This window comes from Bombina bombina, chromosome 5, assembly GCF_027579735.1.
Source record: "Bombina bombina isolate aBomBom1 chromosome 5, aBomBom1.pri, whole genome shotgun sequence".
NCBI lineage: Eukaryota > Metazoa > Chordata > Amphibia > Anura > Bombinatoridae > Bombina > Bombina bombina.
The window spans coordinates 556,368,063-556,386,122 of NC_069503.1; positions in this window are offsets into that span (position 1 = coordinate 556,368,063).

The following is an 18,060-nucleotide window of genomic DNA, read 5'->3' on the forward strand; positions in this document are numbered from 1 at the left end:
AAATTCAACTATTAGCATACAATAAATGTGAATGTGGAGTGCAGAATTATATGATCCCGTGATTAATACATCAAAGGGAAAATTATAATAAAATTAATTATCATAAAAGTGAAAAATGTGGATTAGTGTAAATCACTCAAATAATATGTGATTTACATAAGTTATAAATATACAAATAAATTGTTAAATTCATTCATGCCATTTGGTCTCACTGAATTTAATCGGTAGATCCATTTGCACTCCAATTTGAGTAGTGCTTTCTCAATGTTTCCACCTCTTATTCCCAAAGATACTTTTTGAATGACTGTGTATTGTAGGCCCGTAGGTATAGTATTGTGATATTGCTGAAAATTTTTAGCAGTAGATGTCAGTTTTTTGCCTTTTGCTTCATCTCGATTGGCATTTTTTATGTTGTTAACATGTTCGAGGATGCGTACCCTCACTTCACGTGTGGTCATCCCAACGTAGGTCATTTTACAAGAACAGAAAAGCATGTATATAACTGCTATTGTTTTACATAAAAAGTTTGATGTCAACATGTACTTACTGCCAGTTCTATCCGTGATGGTTTTTGTTTTCAAAACATACTTGCATGCTGAGCATGTACCACAGGGATACATCCCTGGATCAGTATCCTTTTCCTTAGGAGACCTTACAAAATGGCTAGATACTAACCTGTCCCTTAGGCTTATAGGTCTCTTATATATTATAGAGATTATATCACCTATAGTGGAATTTAAGACTGAATTATTCTGCAGTATCCTCCAATATTCATTAATGATTTTAGTCACCTGTGACATTTGTGGATTATATGTAATTAATATATCAGTCTGGGATATGATTCATTAGAGGTTTTATCCTTAGGAACAAGTAAGTGATCTATTAATGTTCAAGGCTTTATACTTAGCACTTTTTACGGATTTCCTGCTATATCCACGTGCAATTAATCTTTGCATTAGAGTTTCACTTTCTCTTAGATATATTTCAACACTGGAGCAATTGCGTTGGAAGCGCAGAAATTCCCCGTATGGAATTGCCTTCAGGGTACAAGGTGGATGGGCACTGGATCTATGTAAAAGTGTGTTGGTAGCAGTATCTTTACGATAGATGGTAGTATTAATGAACCCATCCTCATTCTTGAAAATAGTTAGGCCCAAGAAACAGATTTTGTTTTGATCAGCTGAGTAAGTCAATTTAATGTTTTTATTATTAGCATTCACTTTTACCATAAACTGATCAAGTTCTTGGGACGTCCCGTCCCAGATGAATAGGACGTCATCAATATAACTTAACCATAATGGAATGTGGTCAGTATACTGTTTCAAATCATCTGAAAATACACAGAAAAGTTCCCAGTGTCCCAAAAATAAGTTGGCATACGTTGGTGTGCATGCCGTACCCATTGCGGTACCTTGAATTTGTAAATAGTATCTGTCATTGAAGGTGAAAAAATTATGTGTTAAAATAAAGTGAAGCAATTTAGTGACAAACGAATACTATTCCTTAGTCATAGAGAAAGAGAATTAGCCATAGCTTTCTGACCCTTGCACTTCCCAGAAAAACAAACAAAGCAGAAGACTGACGAAAGTCCTTAGTCGCCTGAAGATAGTACTTTAATGTACGCACAACATCTAGGTTGTGCAAGAAACGCTCCTTAGGAGAAGAAGGATTAGGACACAAAGAAGGAATCACAATCTCCTGATTAATATTCTTGTTTGAAACAACCTTAGGTAGGAAACCTAATTTAGTACGTAAAACCACCTTATCAGAATGAAAAATAAGATAAGGAGAATCAAACTGCAGAACCGAGAGTTCCGAAACTCTCAGAGCAGAAGAAATAGCAACAAGAAACAAAACCTTCCAAGATAACATCTTGATATCTAAGGAATGCATAGGTTCAAATGAAGCCTGCTATAAAACTCTAAGAACAAGGTTAAGACTCCAGGAAGGAGAAACAGGCTTAAACACAGGCCTAATCCTAACCAAGGCCTGAAAAAAAGATTGCACGTCTGGCGCATCCGCCAAACGCTTATGCAACAAAATAGACAACGCAGAAATCTGACATTTCAGAGTACTAGCTGACAAACCCTTCACCAGACCCTCCTGGAGAATAGACAAACTCCTAGGAATCCTGACTCTACTCCAAGAGTAGAAATCCAAAACGTATGGCAGCAATCAGTGGTTTAAACAAATGGTTTTTATTTTGGAGCACAGCAAACAAAGCGACGTTTCGGGAGCTTCCTCCCTTTGTCAAGCATAAAACATTGTGGTCACAAGCCTCTTAATATACCCACCACCACTAGGTGGCAGCAACGAGTAATTTCCTCCTGTATAGGATCCATTTTAACTAATTCATATCTTAGGCACGTTACAAAGAGTTTAACCACATCAATATGTTACAAAGATACAGTATACAAATTAAAAATTAAAAAGTATATATATTTTAAACTGTTTCAAAATACACAATCAAAATTGATACATAATTTAACTATATATATACAAAGTGCAAGAATCATTCCTTATAAACTAAGGTGCATTATTATTGGAGATGCAAAAATTGCATTGCAAGAGTAATTACAAAAATAAATTCAGCAAAGAACATCTGTACAGAGAACTGATCAAAATTTATTTATTCTTTGTATTCTATAGGAACACAGACAGATCCCAATCCTTGTTAAGCCCTATAGGTTGGAGGGTATTTAATTCAAAAATCCAAAATTTCTCTCTTTGATGGAGCAATAGCTCCCTATTACCTCCTCTCCTAGGGATAGGGACATGATCAATCACTTGAAATCGTAATTGGTTAATAGCATGTCCTACTGAATTAAAGTGACAAGCCACAGGGGATTTATCATTCTTTGTTCTAATGGAGCTCTTATGTTCCACAATTCTATCCCTAATGGGCCTAGTGGTCTCGCCCACATAGCTCCGCCCACAGGGACACTTGATTAAATAGATAACGAATTTTGAGTGACAGGTGTAGAAGTTCTTAATGTGGTATTTTTTGCCTGAGCTGGGATGATAAAAAGTGGATCCCTTAATCATATTACCACAGCAAGAGCATCCCAGGCATGGAAAACAACCTCTATTCCTGTCAGTCAAAAATCTCTGACCATCCCCACTCCTAGAGCTACCAATGTCAGCTCTAATCAATTTTTGTTGAAGATTATGGCCTCTTTTAAACGCAGGCATTGGGTTCTCCATAAACTCAGAAATATTAGGATAACATTTGGACAATAAAGGCCAATGTTTCCTAATGATATTATTAATCCTATAGCTCTGACAGTTGTATTCTGATACAAAAACCATTCTTTTGGATTCAACCCTTCTTTTTTCTTTATTTTTAGGGGATATATGGTTTTTTGATTCAGTAGACAACAATGAAGCCCTAGGAATAAGAGAAACAGATTGAGCCTCTTTCTCCAACAATGTTTTGGGGTAACCACGCTCTAAAAAGCGATTCATCATTTCCCCTAGCCTCAAATCAAACAGCTTTTGATCAGTAACAATCCTACGAACCCTTAACAACTGGCTCCTGGGTAGAGCTTTTAACAAGGAAAGGGGATGAGCACTATCAAAGTGCAAGATACTATTACGGTCAGTGGGTTTTCTAAATAAATCGATAGTTAAAGATCCCCCTGTATTGACAACTCTAGTATCCAGAAATACAATTTCTTCTTCACTAAAAGATAACTTAAATTTTAAATGTACTGTTGAACTGTTTAAATCATTAATGAAGGTCCTAAGGGTTCCAGCGTCGCCCAACCAAATACCGAAGATGTCATCGATATAGCGCCACCAACAGGCGCCATATCGAATGAAATCCTTGTTAGAATATACAAATTTTTCTTCAAAAGCATCCATCAACAAATTAGCATAATTGGGGGCAACGCTGGAACCCATGGCTGTTCCCTGAATCTGTAAATAATAATCATCCCCAAACAGAAAATAATTATTATACAAGACAAATTCCAACAACTTAAGAAAAAATTCAATCTGGCTACTAGAAAAGTCACCATAGGTACACAAAATTGATTCAACAGCACCCATACCACTCACATGAGTGATAGAGGTATAGAGACTTTCTACATCCAAACTGTAGATGATAAACTTCCTAGTCTCTAAATTTAGAGCTTCTAATTTAAGTAAGAAATCACTTGTGTCTCTTAAGAAGGAGCTAGTTTTCTCTACATAAGGTCTCAAGATTTTATCTAAATATATGGAGATATTAGATGTAATTGCTCCAATAGAGGACACAATTGGACGTCCAGGGGGTGTTTCAAGATTCTTGTGTACCTTAGGTAACGTATAGATTACTGGTGTACGTGGATGGGATACATCCAAAAATTTATGTAAATCTTTATCAATAATTCCATTTTTCTGGGCAATTGTCAATGTGTTCCTAAGCTCATTTTGTATTTGATAGACAGGGTTATTTAGAAGTTTTCTGTACACATGTTCACAATTCAGTTGACTCTTAATTTCTCCAATATAAAAATCTTTGTCAATAATTACAGTGGCACCGCCTTTATCTGCTCTTTTCAAAATTACATTATCCTTAGATGATAGAGATTTTAAGGCTAATCGATCCTGTTTAGAAAAGTTATTCAAGAGGTGCTTATATTTTAATTTGGCCTCATTGTTGCCAACAATTTCAGCAGTAGGTATATATTTACCTTTATTATTAGCACCTCTTGAATTTCTCTCTTTCAGGGTTTTCTCTTTCAAACAATCTATATCCTGAGTCACCAATTTAATAAAGGTTTCAACCCCATGGTGATTCTGTGCTGGTAAAAATGTGCTTTTATTTCTCAAACCAACATTTTTAAGACTTAATTTGTTAGCCTTGTTCACATTTCCAGATATACATTTATTATCAAAGATACACATTTTGAGCCTGATGTTCCTAAAAAATCTAAATAAATCTTTGGATAATTGAAAAAAGTTACAATTGTTTTTCGGGCAATATGACAAGCCTTTATTTAATACGGCTAACTCAATATCAGAAATTTCTGCTTTAGAAATATTTAACACTATATCATTTTTAACTGCTGGTTGGGATACGCAGCAAGAGGACACAGTCTCTGATGGTAAATGGACAAGTCCTTCATATAATGTGAGTTCATCATGCCCAATTGTGTTAGTATTCTCCTCGATTATTGGCCCCAATCTTACCGGCCTTACTTCTGCTTCTTCCTGACAGTGCGCAGCGGGCGTGGGGCTTTTTCCTTTCCTCCTTCGATGATGTTTCCGCCCCCCACGATGGAGTCGGCATCGGAGTCCCCCGCCGACATGTCTGAAGAACCGGACCCGCTGTTACTGTGCGCGGGTGCCCGGAAGTGACGTCTACCTCTACCGGAAGTGCCCCGTCTGGAAGTGCCCTCCGGATCATAGCGCCATCTGTACACCCTTCCTAGGGAATAATCCTGCTCATCACGGGCAAACTTGGTGCGCTTACGGGTTTCTATGATTTTCTTCAAATCACCCACATTAGTTTCAACTTGAGTGAGTAGCTTGGATGACTCTTCCGTTGATAAGCTGTTTACAATTTCTGATTCCATATCTTTAAGTTTTATTTGTTGTTCCGCTGTTTCTTTGTTCAGACAGTCCACAGTGAGCACCAATAGGTCCATTGAACATTTATTCAGTATTTGTTCAAACACGTCACAGTAGAACTTGTTGTCCCTCATTAATGTCGGGCGAGCAGTCATTCTCAGACCCCGGGGGATCCGCTTCACCCTATGGTACTCACTTAAAGTGGTAGCGTGCAGATCATAAGCCAATTTCTTTTTAGCTAGTTTCTCATAGTCCTTAGAGACAGATTCAGTTGGTGCTGTTTTTAAAAAATCTCTTGAACCTTTAGTTAAGGTAGTGATCCTTGCAGCCTCTGTATCAGAGTATGAAAAAGTTTTCCAATTTTGCTGTGCCTCCTCCATTTTAACAGGATAGTTCTCCCAACAGGTGCACGAAAAGACAGTGGTACCAAACAATGTAAAGTCCAAGGAATATCAGTCAGCACCTGAACCACTTGCACGCCATATAGGGGTACCACCAAACCCTACTCACAATATAGTAGAAATCCAAAACGTATGGCAGCAATCAGTGGTTTAAACAAATGGTTTTTATTTTGGAGCACAGCAAACAAAGCGACGTTTCGGGAGCTTCCTCCCTTTGTCAAGCATAAAACATTGTGGTCACAAGCCTCTTAATATACCCACCACCACTAGGTGGCAGCAACGAGTAATTTCCTCCTGTATAGGATCCATTTTAACTAATTCATATCTTAGGCACGTTACAAAGAGTTTAACCACATCAATATGTTACAAAGATACAGTATACAAATTAAAAATTAAAAAGTATATATATTTTAAACTGTTTCAAAATACACAATCAAAATTGATACATAATTTAACTATATATATACAAAGTGCAAGAATCATTCCTTATAAACTAAGGTGCATTATTATTGGAGATGCAAAAATTGCATTGCAAGAGTAATTACAAAAATAAATTCAGCAAAGAACATCTGTACAGAGAACTGATCAAAATTTATTTATTCTTTGTATTCTATAGGAACACAGACAGATCCCAATCCTTGTTAAGCCCTATAGGTTGGAGGGTATTTAATTCAAAAATCCAAAATTTCTCTCTTTGATGGAGCAATAGCTCCCTATTACCTCCTCTCCTAGGGATAGGGACATGATCAATCACTTGAAATCGTAATTGGTTAATAGCATGTCCTACTGAATTAAAGTGACAAGCCACAGGGGATTTATCATTCTTTGTTCTAATGGAGCTCTTATGTTCCACAATTCTATCCCTAATGGGCCTAGTGGTCTCGCCCACATAGCTCCGCCCACAGGGACACTTGATTAAATAGATAACGAATTTTGAGTGACAGGTGTAGAAGTTCTTAATGTGGTATTTTTTGCCTGAGCTGGGATGATAAAAAGTGGATCCCTTAATCATATTACCACAGCAAGAGCATCCCAGGCATGGAAAACAACCTCTATTCCTGTCAGTCAAAAATCTCTGACCATCCCCACTCCTAGAGCTACCAATGTCAGCTCTAATCAATTTTTGTTGAAGATTATGGCCTCTTTTAAACGCAGGCATTGGGTTTAAGAATGCCACATTAAGAACTTCTACACCTGTCACTCAAAATTCGTTATCTATTTAATCAAGTGTCCCTGTGGGCGGAGCTATGTGGGCGAGACCACTAGGCCCATTAGGGATAGAATTGTGGAACATAAGAGCTCCATTAGAACAAAGAATGATAAATCCCCTGTGGCTTGTCACTTTAATTCAGTAGGACATGCTATTAACCAATTACGATTTCAAGTGATTGATCATGTCCCTATCCCTAGGAGAGGAGGTAATAGGGAGCTATTGCTCCATCAAAGAGAGAAATTTTGGATTTTTGAATTAAATACCCTCCAACCTATAGGGCTTAACAAGGATTGGGATCTGTCTGTGTTCCTATAGAATACAAAGAATAAATAAATTTTGATCAGTTCTCTGTACAGATGTTCTTTGCTGAATTTATTTTTGTAATTACTCTTGCAATGCAATTTTTGCATCTCCAATAATAATGCACCTTAGTTTATAAGGAATGATTCTTGCACTTTGTATATATATAGTTAAATTATGTATCAATTTTGATTGTGTATTTTGAAACAGTTTAAAATATATATACTTTTTAATTTTTAATTTGTATACTGTATCTTTGTAACATATTGATGTGGTTAAACTCTTTGTAACGTGCCTAAGATATGAATTAGTTAAAATGGATCCTATACAGGAGGAAATTACTTGTTGCTGCCACCTAGTGGTGGTGGGTATATTAAGAGGCTTGTGACCACAATGTTTTATGCTTGACAAAGGGAGGAAGCTCCCGAAACGTCGCTTTGTTTGCTGTGCTCCAAAATAAAAACCATTTGTTTAAACCACTGATTGCTGCCATACGTTTTGGATTTCTACTATATTGTGAGTAGGGTTTGGTGGTACGCCTATATGGCGTGCAAGTGGTTCAGGTGCTGACTGATATTCCTTGGACTTTACATTGTTTGGTACCACTGTCTTTTCGTGCACCTGTTGGGAGAACTATCCTGTTAAAATGGAGGAGGCACAGCAAAATTGGAAAACTTTTTCATACTCTGATACAGAGGCTGCAAGGATCACTACCTTAACTAAAGGTTCAAGAGATTTTTTAAAAACAGCACCAACTGAATCTGTCTCTAAGGACTATGAGAAACTAGCTAAAAAGAAATTGGCTTATGATCTGCACGCTACCACTTTAAGTGAGTACCATAGGGTGAAGCGGATCCCCCGGGGTCTGAGAATGACTGCTCGCCCGACATTAATGAGGGACAACAAGTTCTACTGTGACGTGTTTGAACAAATACTGAATAAATGTTCAATGGACCTATTGGTGCTCACTGTGGACTGTCTGAACAAAGAAACAGCGGAACAACAAATAAAACTTAAAGATATGGAATCAGAAATTGTAAACAGCTTATCAACGGAAGAGTCATCCAAGCTACTCACTCAAGTTGAAACTAATGTGGGTGATTTGAAGAAAATCATAGAAACCCGTAAGCGCACCAAGTTTGCCCGTGATGAGCAGGATTATTCCCTAGGAAGGGTGTACAGATGGCGCTATGATCCGGAGGGCACTTCCAGACGGGGCACTTCCGGTAGAGGTAGACGTCACTTCCGGGCGCCCGCGCACAGTAACAGCGGGTCCGGTTCTTCAGACATGTCGGCGGGGGACTCCGATGCCGACTCCATCGTGGGGGGCGGAAACATCATCGAAGGAGGAAAGGAAAAAGCCCCACGCCCGCTGCGCACTGTCAGGAAGAAGCAGAAGTAAGGCCGGTAAGATTGGGGCCAATAATCGAGGAGAATACTAACACAATTGGGCATGATGAACTCACATTATATGAAGGACTTGTCCATTTACCATCAGAGACTGTGTCCTCTTGCTGCGTATCCCAACCAGCAGTTAAAAATGATATAGTGTTAAATATTTCTAAAGCAGAAATTTCTGATATTGAGTTAGCCGTATTAAATAAAGGCTTGTCATATTGCCCGAAAAACAATTGTAACTTTTTTCAATTATCCAAAGATTTATTTAGATTTTTTAGGAACATCAGGCTCAAAATGTGTATCTTTGATAATAAATGTATATCTGGAAATGTGAACAAGGCTAACAAATTAAGTCTTAAAAATGTTGGTTTGAGAAATAAAAGCACATTTTTACCAGCACAGAATCACCATGGGGTTGAAACCTTTATTAAATTGGTGACTCAGGATATAGATTGTTTGAAAGAGAAAACCCTGAAAGAGAGAAATTCAAGAGGTGCTAATAATAAAGGTAAATATATACCTACTGCTGAAATTGTTGGCAACAATGAGGCCAAATTAAAATATAAGCACCTCTTGAATAACTTTTCTAAACAGGATCGATTAGCCTTAAAATCTCTATCATCTAAGGATAATGTAATTTTGAAAAGAGCAGATAAAGGCGGTGCCACTGTAATTATTGACAAAGATTTTTATATTGGAGAAATTAAGAGTCAACTGAATTGTGAACATGTGTACAGAAAACTTCTAAATAACCCTGTCTATCAAATACAAAATGAGCTTAGGAACACATTGACAATTGCCCAGAAAAATGGAATTATTGATAAAGATTTACATAAATTTTTGGATGTATCCCATCCACGTACACCAGTAATCTATACGTTACCTAAGGTACACAAGAATCTTGAAACACCCCCTGGACGTCCAATTGTGTCCTCTATTGGAGCAATTACATCTAATATCTCCATATATTTAGATAAAATCTTGAGACCTTATGTAGAGAAAACTAGCTCCTTCTTAAGAGACACAAGTGATTTCTTACTTAAATTAGAAGCTCTAAATTTAGAGACTAGGAAGTTTATCATCTACAGTTTGGATGTAGAAAGTCTCTATACCTCTATCACTCATGTGAGTGGTATGGGTGCTGTTGAATCAATTTTGTGTACCTATGGTGACTTTTCTAGTAGCCAGATTGAATTTTTTCTTAAGTTGTTGGAATTTGTCTTGTATAATAATTATTTTCTGTTTGGGGATGATTATTATTTACAGATTCAGGGAACAGCCATGGGTTCCAGCGTTGCCCCCAATTATGCTAATTTGTTGATGGATGCTTTTGAAGAAAAATTTGTATATTCTAACAAGGATTTCATTCGATATGGCGCCTGTTGGTGGCGCTATATCGATGACATCTTCGGTATTTGGTTGGGCGACGCTGGAACCCTTAGGACCTTCATTAATGATTTAAACAGTTCAACAGTACATTTAAAATTTAAGTTATCTTTTAGTGAAGAAGAAATTGTATTTCTGGATACTAGAGTTGTCAATACAGGGGGATCTTTAACTATCGATTTATTTAGAAAACCCACTGACCGTAATAGTATCTTGCACTTTGATAGTGCTCATCCCCTTTCCTTGTTAAAAGCTCTACCCAGGAGCCAGTTGTTAAGGGTTCGTAGGATTGTTACTGATCAAAAGCTGTTTGATTTGAGGCTAGGGGAAATGATGAATCGCTTTTTAGAGCGTGGTTACCCCAAAACATTGTTGGAGAAAGAGGCTCAATCTGTTTCTCTTATTCCTAGGGCTTCATTGTTGTCTACTGAATCAAAAAACCATATATCCCCTAAAAATAAAGAAAAAAGAAGGGTTGAATCCAAAAGAATGGTTTTTGTATCAGAATACAACTGTCAGAGCTATAGGATTAATAATATCATTAGGAAACATTGGCCTTTATTGTCCAAATGTTATCCTAATATTTCTGAGTTTATGGAGAACCCAATGCCTGCGTTTAAAAGAGGCCATAATCTTCAACAAAAATTGATTAGAGCTGACATTGGTAGCTCTAGGAGTGGGGATGGTCAGAGATTTTTGACTGACAGGAATAGAGGTTGTTTTCCATGCCTGGGATGCTCTTGCTGTGGTAATATGATTAAGGGATCCACTTTTTATCATCCCAGCTCAGGCAAAAAATACCACATTAAGAACTTCTACACCTGTCACTCAAAATTCGTTATCTATTTAATCAAGTGTCCCTGTGGGCGGAGCTATGTGGGCGAGACCACTAGGCCCATTAGGGATAGAATTGTGGAACATAAGAGCTCCATTAGAACAAAGAATGATAAATCCCCTGTGGCTTGTCACTTTAATTCAGTAGGACATGCTATTAACCAATTACGATTTCAAGTGATTGATCATGTCCCTATCCCTAGGAGAGGAGGTAATAGGGAGCTATTGCTCCATCAAAGAGAGAAATTTTGGATTTTTGAATTAAATACCCTCCAACCTATAGGGCTTAACAAGGATTGGGATCTGTCTGTGTTCCTATAGAATACAAAGAATAAATAAATTTTGATCAGTTCTCTGTACAGATGTTCTTTGCTGAATTTATTTTTGTAATTACTCTTGCAATGCAATTTTTGCATCTCCAATAATAATGCACCTTAGTTTATAAGGAATGATTCTTGCACTTTGTATATATATAGTTAAATTATGTATCAATTTTGATTGTGTATTTTGAAACAGTTTAAAATATATATACTTTTTAATTTTTAATTTGTATACTGTATCTTTGTAACATATTGATGTGGTTAAACTCTTTGTAACGTGCCTAAGATATGAATTAGTTAAAATGGATCCTATACAGGAGGAAATTACTCGTTGCTGCCACCTAGTGGTGGTGGGTATATTAAGAGGCTTGTGACCACAATGTTTTATGCTTGACAAAGGGAGGAAGCTCCCGAAACGTCGCTTTGTTTGCTGTGCTCCAAAATAAAAACCATTTGTTTAAACCACTGATTGCTGCCATACGTTTTGGATTTCTACTATATTGTGAGTAGGGTTTGGTGGTACCCCTATATGGCGTGCAAGTGGTTCAGGTGCTGACTGATATTCCTTGGACTCTACTCCAAGAGTAGCCTCTGGATTCACAACAATACAGATATTTATGCCATATCTTATAATAAATCTTTTTTGTCACAGGCTTATGAGCCTGAATCATGGTCTCAATGACCGACTTTGAAAACCCACGCTAAGATAAAATCAAGCGTTCAATCTCCAAGCAGTCAGCTGCAGAGAAATGAGATTTGGATGAAGAAAAGGACCCTGAAGTAGAACGTCCTTCCTCAGAGGAAGTCTCCACGGAGGTAGAGACGACATTTCCACTAGATCTGCATACCAGATCCTGCGGGGCCACGCCGGTGCTATGAGCATCTGCCCCCAATTGAGGATTAAACTGGAAAATACTTCCTGATGGAGTTCCCACTCCCCCGGATGAAAAGTCTGTCGGCTCAGAAAACCCGCCTCTCAATTGTCTACTCCTGGGATGTGGATCGCAGAAAGACAACAGTTGTGAGACTCTGCCCACTGGATTATCCTGGCCACCTCTGTCATAGCCAAGGTACTCCAAGATCCCCCCTGGTGGTTGATGTACGCCACCGATGTTAAGTTGTCCGAATGGAACTTGATAAACCGGGCTAAGGCTAACTGAGGCCAGGCCAGTAGAGCATTGAACATCTCTCTCAGTTCTAGAATGTTTATAGGGAGAACTGACTCCTCCCGAGTCCAAAGACCCTGAGTCTTCAATGACCCCCAAACTGCTCCCCAACCTAGAAGGCTGGCATCCGTGGTCACGATCACTCAGGAAGGTCTGTGAAAGCAAGTTCCCTGGGAGAGGTATTGCTGAGACAACCACCACAGAAGAGAGTCCCTTGTCACCTTATCCAGAACTATTTGCGCAGACAGATCCTCATAGTCCCCGTTCCATTGCCTTAACATGCATAACTGCAGAGATCTGAGATAGAACCGAGCAAATGGAATGATGTCCATGGAAGCTACAATAAGACCAATTAGCTCCATACATAGAGCCACTGACAGCCGAAGAGAGGACTGAAGGACAAGACAAGAGTCGAAGATCTTTGTTTTTCTGACCTCTGTCAGAAACACTACTCTTGTGGCTGGAATCAGAGAACTTAAATTCCCAGATTTACCTTCCAAACGTGGGAGCGAAGAAAAGACAACAAGATCTCCGTATGAGAGTTTGCTTGTTGAAAAGATGGCGCCTGAACCAGAATGTCATCCAGATAACGTGCAAAGGCAATGCCCCGGGACCGGATCACTGCTAAAAGAGCTCCCAGGACCTTTGAGAAAATTCTGGGAGCTGTGGCAAGGCCGAAAGCAAGAGCTACAAAACTGGAAATGATTGTCTAAGAAAGCAAACCTTAGAAACTTGTGATGATCCTGATGAATGGGAATATGAAGGTACGCATCCTTTAAGTCTATGGTTGTCATAAACTGACCATCTTGAACCAAAGGAAGAAGGGAACGTATAGTCTCCATCTTGAAGGACGGTACTTTGAGGAACTTGTTTAAACACTTTAGGTCTAAAATAGGTCTGAAAGTCCCCTCTTTCTTTGGAACCACAAACAGATTAGAGTAAAATACCAGACCTTGTTCCTGCGGAAGAACTGGAACAATAAATCCCAGGGCAAAAAGATCCTTGACACAATTTAAGAACACTTTTATCTTTATCTGGTCTGCAGATAATCTTGAGAGAAGAAACCTGCCTCTGGGAGGAAAAGTCTTGAATTCTATCTTGTACCCCTGAGATACAATTTCCATGGCCCACAGGTCTGGGACATCTCATATCCAAGCCTGAGCAATTTGAGAAAGCCTGCCCCCTACTAGATCCATTCCTTGATCGGGGGCGACCCTTTATGCTGACTTGGAGTCAGCCGCAGGCTTCTTAGACTGTTTCCCCTTGTTCCAAGACAGACCAGACTTCCAGGAAGACTTGGATAGTTCCTGCTTGGAAGAGGATGCAGAGGGTTTACCTCTAAAGTTATGAAAGGAACGAAAATTACTCTGACGTCCTTTATGCTTATTCTTTCTATCTTAAGGAAGAAAAGATCCCTTTCCACCTGTGATATCTGAAATAATTTCAGCCAAACCAGGCTCAAACAAGGTCTTACCCTTGTAGGGAATAGCTAATAAATTAGACTTAGAAGAAACATCCGCAGACCAGGATTTTAACCAAAGGGCTCTGCGAGCTAGAACCGCAAAACCAGATATTTTTGTTCCCAGTTTAATGACCTGTAAGCAAGCGTCTGTAATAAAAGAATTGGCTAATTTAAGAGCCTTAATTCTGTCCTGGATTTCCTCAAGAGGAGTATCTGTGTGAATAGAATCAGACAAGGCATCAAGCCAGTAAGCTGCAGCACTGGTAACAGTAGCAATACACACTGCAGGCTGCCATTGAAGACCTTGGTGAACATACATTTTCTTTAATAATGCCTCCAATTTCTTATCCATTGGATCCTTGAAAGAACAACTATTCTATGGGAATAGTAGTCCTCTTAGCCAAAATGGAAATAGCTCCTTCCACCTTAGGAACCATCTGCCATGATTCCTTAATAGAGTCAGCTATAGGAAACATCTTCTGAAAAATAGGAGATGGAGAAAAAGGAATACCAGGTCTCTCCGATTCTCATGCAATAATCTCAGAAGCATGATCTGGAACAGGAAACACCTCCACCGCAAAGGGAACATCAAAATACTTGTTCACCTTACTAGACTTCTTAGGGTTAACAATGATAGTAGTATTGGAGTCATCTAAGGTAACCAAAACCTCCTTAAGTAACAAGCGGAGGTGTTCCAGCATAAATCTGAAGGACACAACTTCAGCATCAGCAGAAGGAATTATACTGCCTCCGAAATTTCACCCTCAGAAGGACCCCGAGGAATCTTCATCCTCAGACTTCTGAGAGGAAAAACTTTGATTAGCCATCGGGATCAGAAACCTTACCGTTTCTTTAAATTTCCTTTTGCATTTTCCCTTCAGCATGGGAAAAGCAGACAGCACCTCAGATACCGCAGAAGATACCTGGGCAGCAATATCTAGCAAAGTATTTCCAGACGGAGCATGAGAGGAAACGCAGGGAACTGTATGTGCAGATGAATAGAATTGGGAATGCTTAAGGAGAAAGCTGCGGCACATCTGAAACAGGAGGCTCCTGAATAGCATCCGCCTTAGCTAATGATAGCTCAGGTTTAAAAAGTCAATTTTATAAGCTAAAGTTCTTTCAATACATGAAGAACAAAAAGGTACTGGGGGTTCCACCTGGGCATCAAAACATAAGCTACAGGTAACATCCTGCACAGCCTCCTGATCCATAATACAAAAAAAAAAAGAAGCAAATAAAAAATGTAACTTTTTTTTTATCTTTTAACAAAGGATATAATAAAGAACCAAAAAAACTTTTTAAGTAAATGTTCCCAAATCAAGAAAACATACCCCAGGCAACACTCTATGCCTCGGCAGAATTACTGAGGTGTCCTACCTGTCCTGCAACCTGCAGCAAACTGAGGGAAAAAACGATCCCGTTTACAATCCGGATTTCCAGAGAAGCAAAAACAGCAAGAAGCTTTCTAAACAGCAGAGTCATCTGAAATATGCACACCTCACTCTAACAGGAAGTGAAGAAAAAGTGCCAAAAAAACTCTGACATCAATATTAAAAACGTCCCCCTGCAGCGATTCAGCTGAATAAGTGCCAAATATTTCCCTGCTACATAGAAAAGTAAAACTGGCACTTACCTTAATATTCATCTGTCCGGCAGTAGGACGGCTCACCTGGTTTGAGAGGATGCCATCCCTCATATGGACATGTGGAAATACAAAAAGACTGAGTATTATTATTATTATTATCGGTTATTTGTAGAGCGCCAACAGATTCCGCAGCGCTATAAACAAAGGGGGAGTACAACAAAACAATTATAGGGTAGAGGGCCCTGCCAAGAGTTGCACTGTTGTAGTCAGCTCTAAGAAGGTGATCTACGGACAGCTGGACTTTTAGGCTTACATGCTAAGAGGGTTCAGGGGATAGCAGTGGAGGAGAGGAACTGGTATTAGGAAAGGTTAGCGTAGGTTGTATGCGTCCCTGAACAGTAGAGTCTTTAGGGAGCACTTGAAGCTTTTAAAACTAGAAGAGAGTCTTGTGGAGCGAGGCAGAGAGTTCCATAAGATGGGAGCCAGTCTGGAGAAGTCCTGTAAACGGGAGTGTGATGAGGTGACAAGAGAGGAGGAGAGTAGGAGGTCATGAGCAGAGCGAAGGGGACGGGAGGGAGAGTATCTGGAGACAAGGTCTGAGATGTAGCGGGGAGCAGTGCAGTTGAGGGCTTTGTATGTAAGAGTGAGAGTTTTGTGTTTGATCCTAGAGGCAAGAGGAAGCCAGTGAAGGGATTGGCAGAGAGGCGCAGCAGATGAAGAGCGACGTGTAAGGAAGATGAGTCTGGCAGAGGCATTCATTATGGATTGTAAAGGAGCTAGGCGGTAGGAGGGGAGACCAGAGAGGACAGAGTTGCAGTAATCAAGGCGGGAAAGAATGAGAGAGTGGATTAAAATCTTAGTTGTGTCTTGTGTAAGGAAGTGTCTAATTTTAGAGATGTTTTTAAGGTGGAAGCGGCAGGCTGTAGCCAAGGACTGAATGTGAGGAGTGAAGGAAAGATTTGAGTCAAATGTGACCCCGAGACATCGGGCATGCGGGGTAGGGGTAATGATGGAGTTGTCGACAGTTATAGAGATATTGGGGGTGGAGATTTTGGAAGAAGGGGGGAAAATCGTAGTGAACAGTCCTTTAGCTGTGGAAGAGGAGCATACTATGGTGGGCAGTCCTTCAGTCATGGAAGAGGGGCATACAAGTCAGGGCCAGAGGCAGATGTTGGTGGTAGGAGACTCTATTATAAGGAAGGTTGATAGGGTAATTTGTCATCCAGACCCTTTACATAGAACAGTTTGCTGTCTTCCAGGGGCTCGTGTTAGGCATATTGTGGAGCGTATTGATAGATTGTTAGAGGGATGCGGGTCTGATCCTGCAGTCATGGTGCATATTGGTACTAATGAAGAAATCAGTGGGAGATGGAGAGTCCTAAAAAATGACTTCAGGGAGTTAGGTAGCAAGCTTAAAGCAAGGACATCCAAAGTAATATTTTCTGAGATATTACCAGTGCCGTGTGTTAACTCAGTAAGGCAGAAGGAGCTAAGGTCTGTTAATTCATGGCTAAAAACATGGTGTAAAAATGAGGGGTTTGACTTTTTAGAACACTGGGCTGATTTTTCACTAGGGTACAAATTGTACAGTAAGGATGGATTGCACCTGAATGACATGGGTGCAGGTGTGTTGGGGGAAAGGATGGTAGCACGTTTAGAGAACCTTTTAAACTAGGCAAAGGGGGGGAGGGTCAATTTGAACAAAATAGAACAGAGAGATCAGTGTCTGAATATGTCACTCCATTAATATCTCAAGGAAGGGATGACTTAAGAAATGTCACATTAGAAAGTATAGAGGAAAGCACACCAAGTAGCAGCAGAAAGCACATGAAAATTAAATGTATGACAACAAATGCAAGAAGCATGACAGGTAAAATGGGGGAGCTGACGCTCTTAGTTGCAGAAGAGGACTATGATGTTATCAGTATAACTGAAACTTGGTGGGATGATTCACATGACTGGGCAGTTAACTTAGAGGGGTATACATTATTTAGGAGGGACAGGAATAATAAAAGGGGTGGAGGAATCTGCATGTATATTAAACCTGACCTTAAACCTACAATAAGGGAAGATATTTATGATACAAGTGACAATGTAGAGACCCTGTGGGTTGAAATAAAGAGTGGGGGGAAAAATCCTAAAAAAATATTACTAGGAACATGCTACAAGCCTCCCAACATTAGTGACCCGGAGGAAACTCAACTACTTATCCAAATAGGTAAGGCTGCTAATAACAGTGCTGTAATTATGGGAGATTTTAACTACCCTGATATAAACTGGGCCAATGAAACTAGTAATTCAGCTAAGGGGGATAGATTTTTAAATGTTCTCAGGGATAACTTCTTGTCACAATTAATAGAGGAGCCAACTAGGAGTAAAGCTATATTGGATTTAGTGCTATCAAACAATACAGATATAATATCAAACATAGAAGTT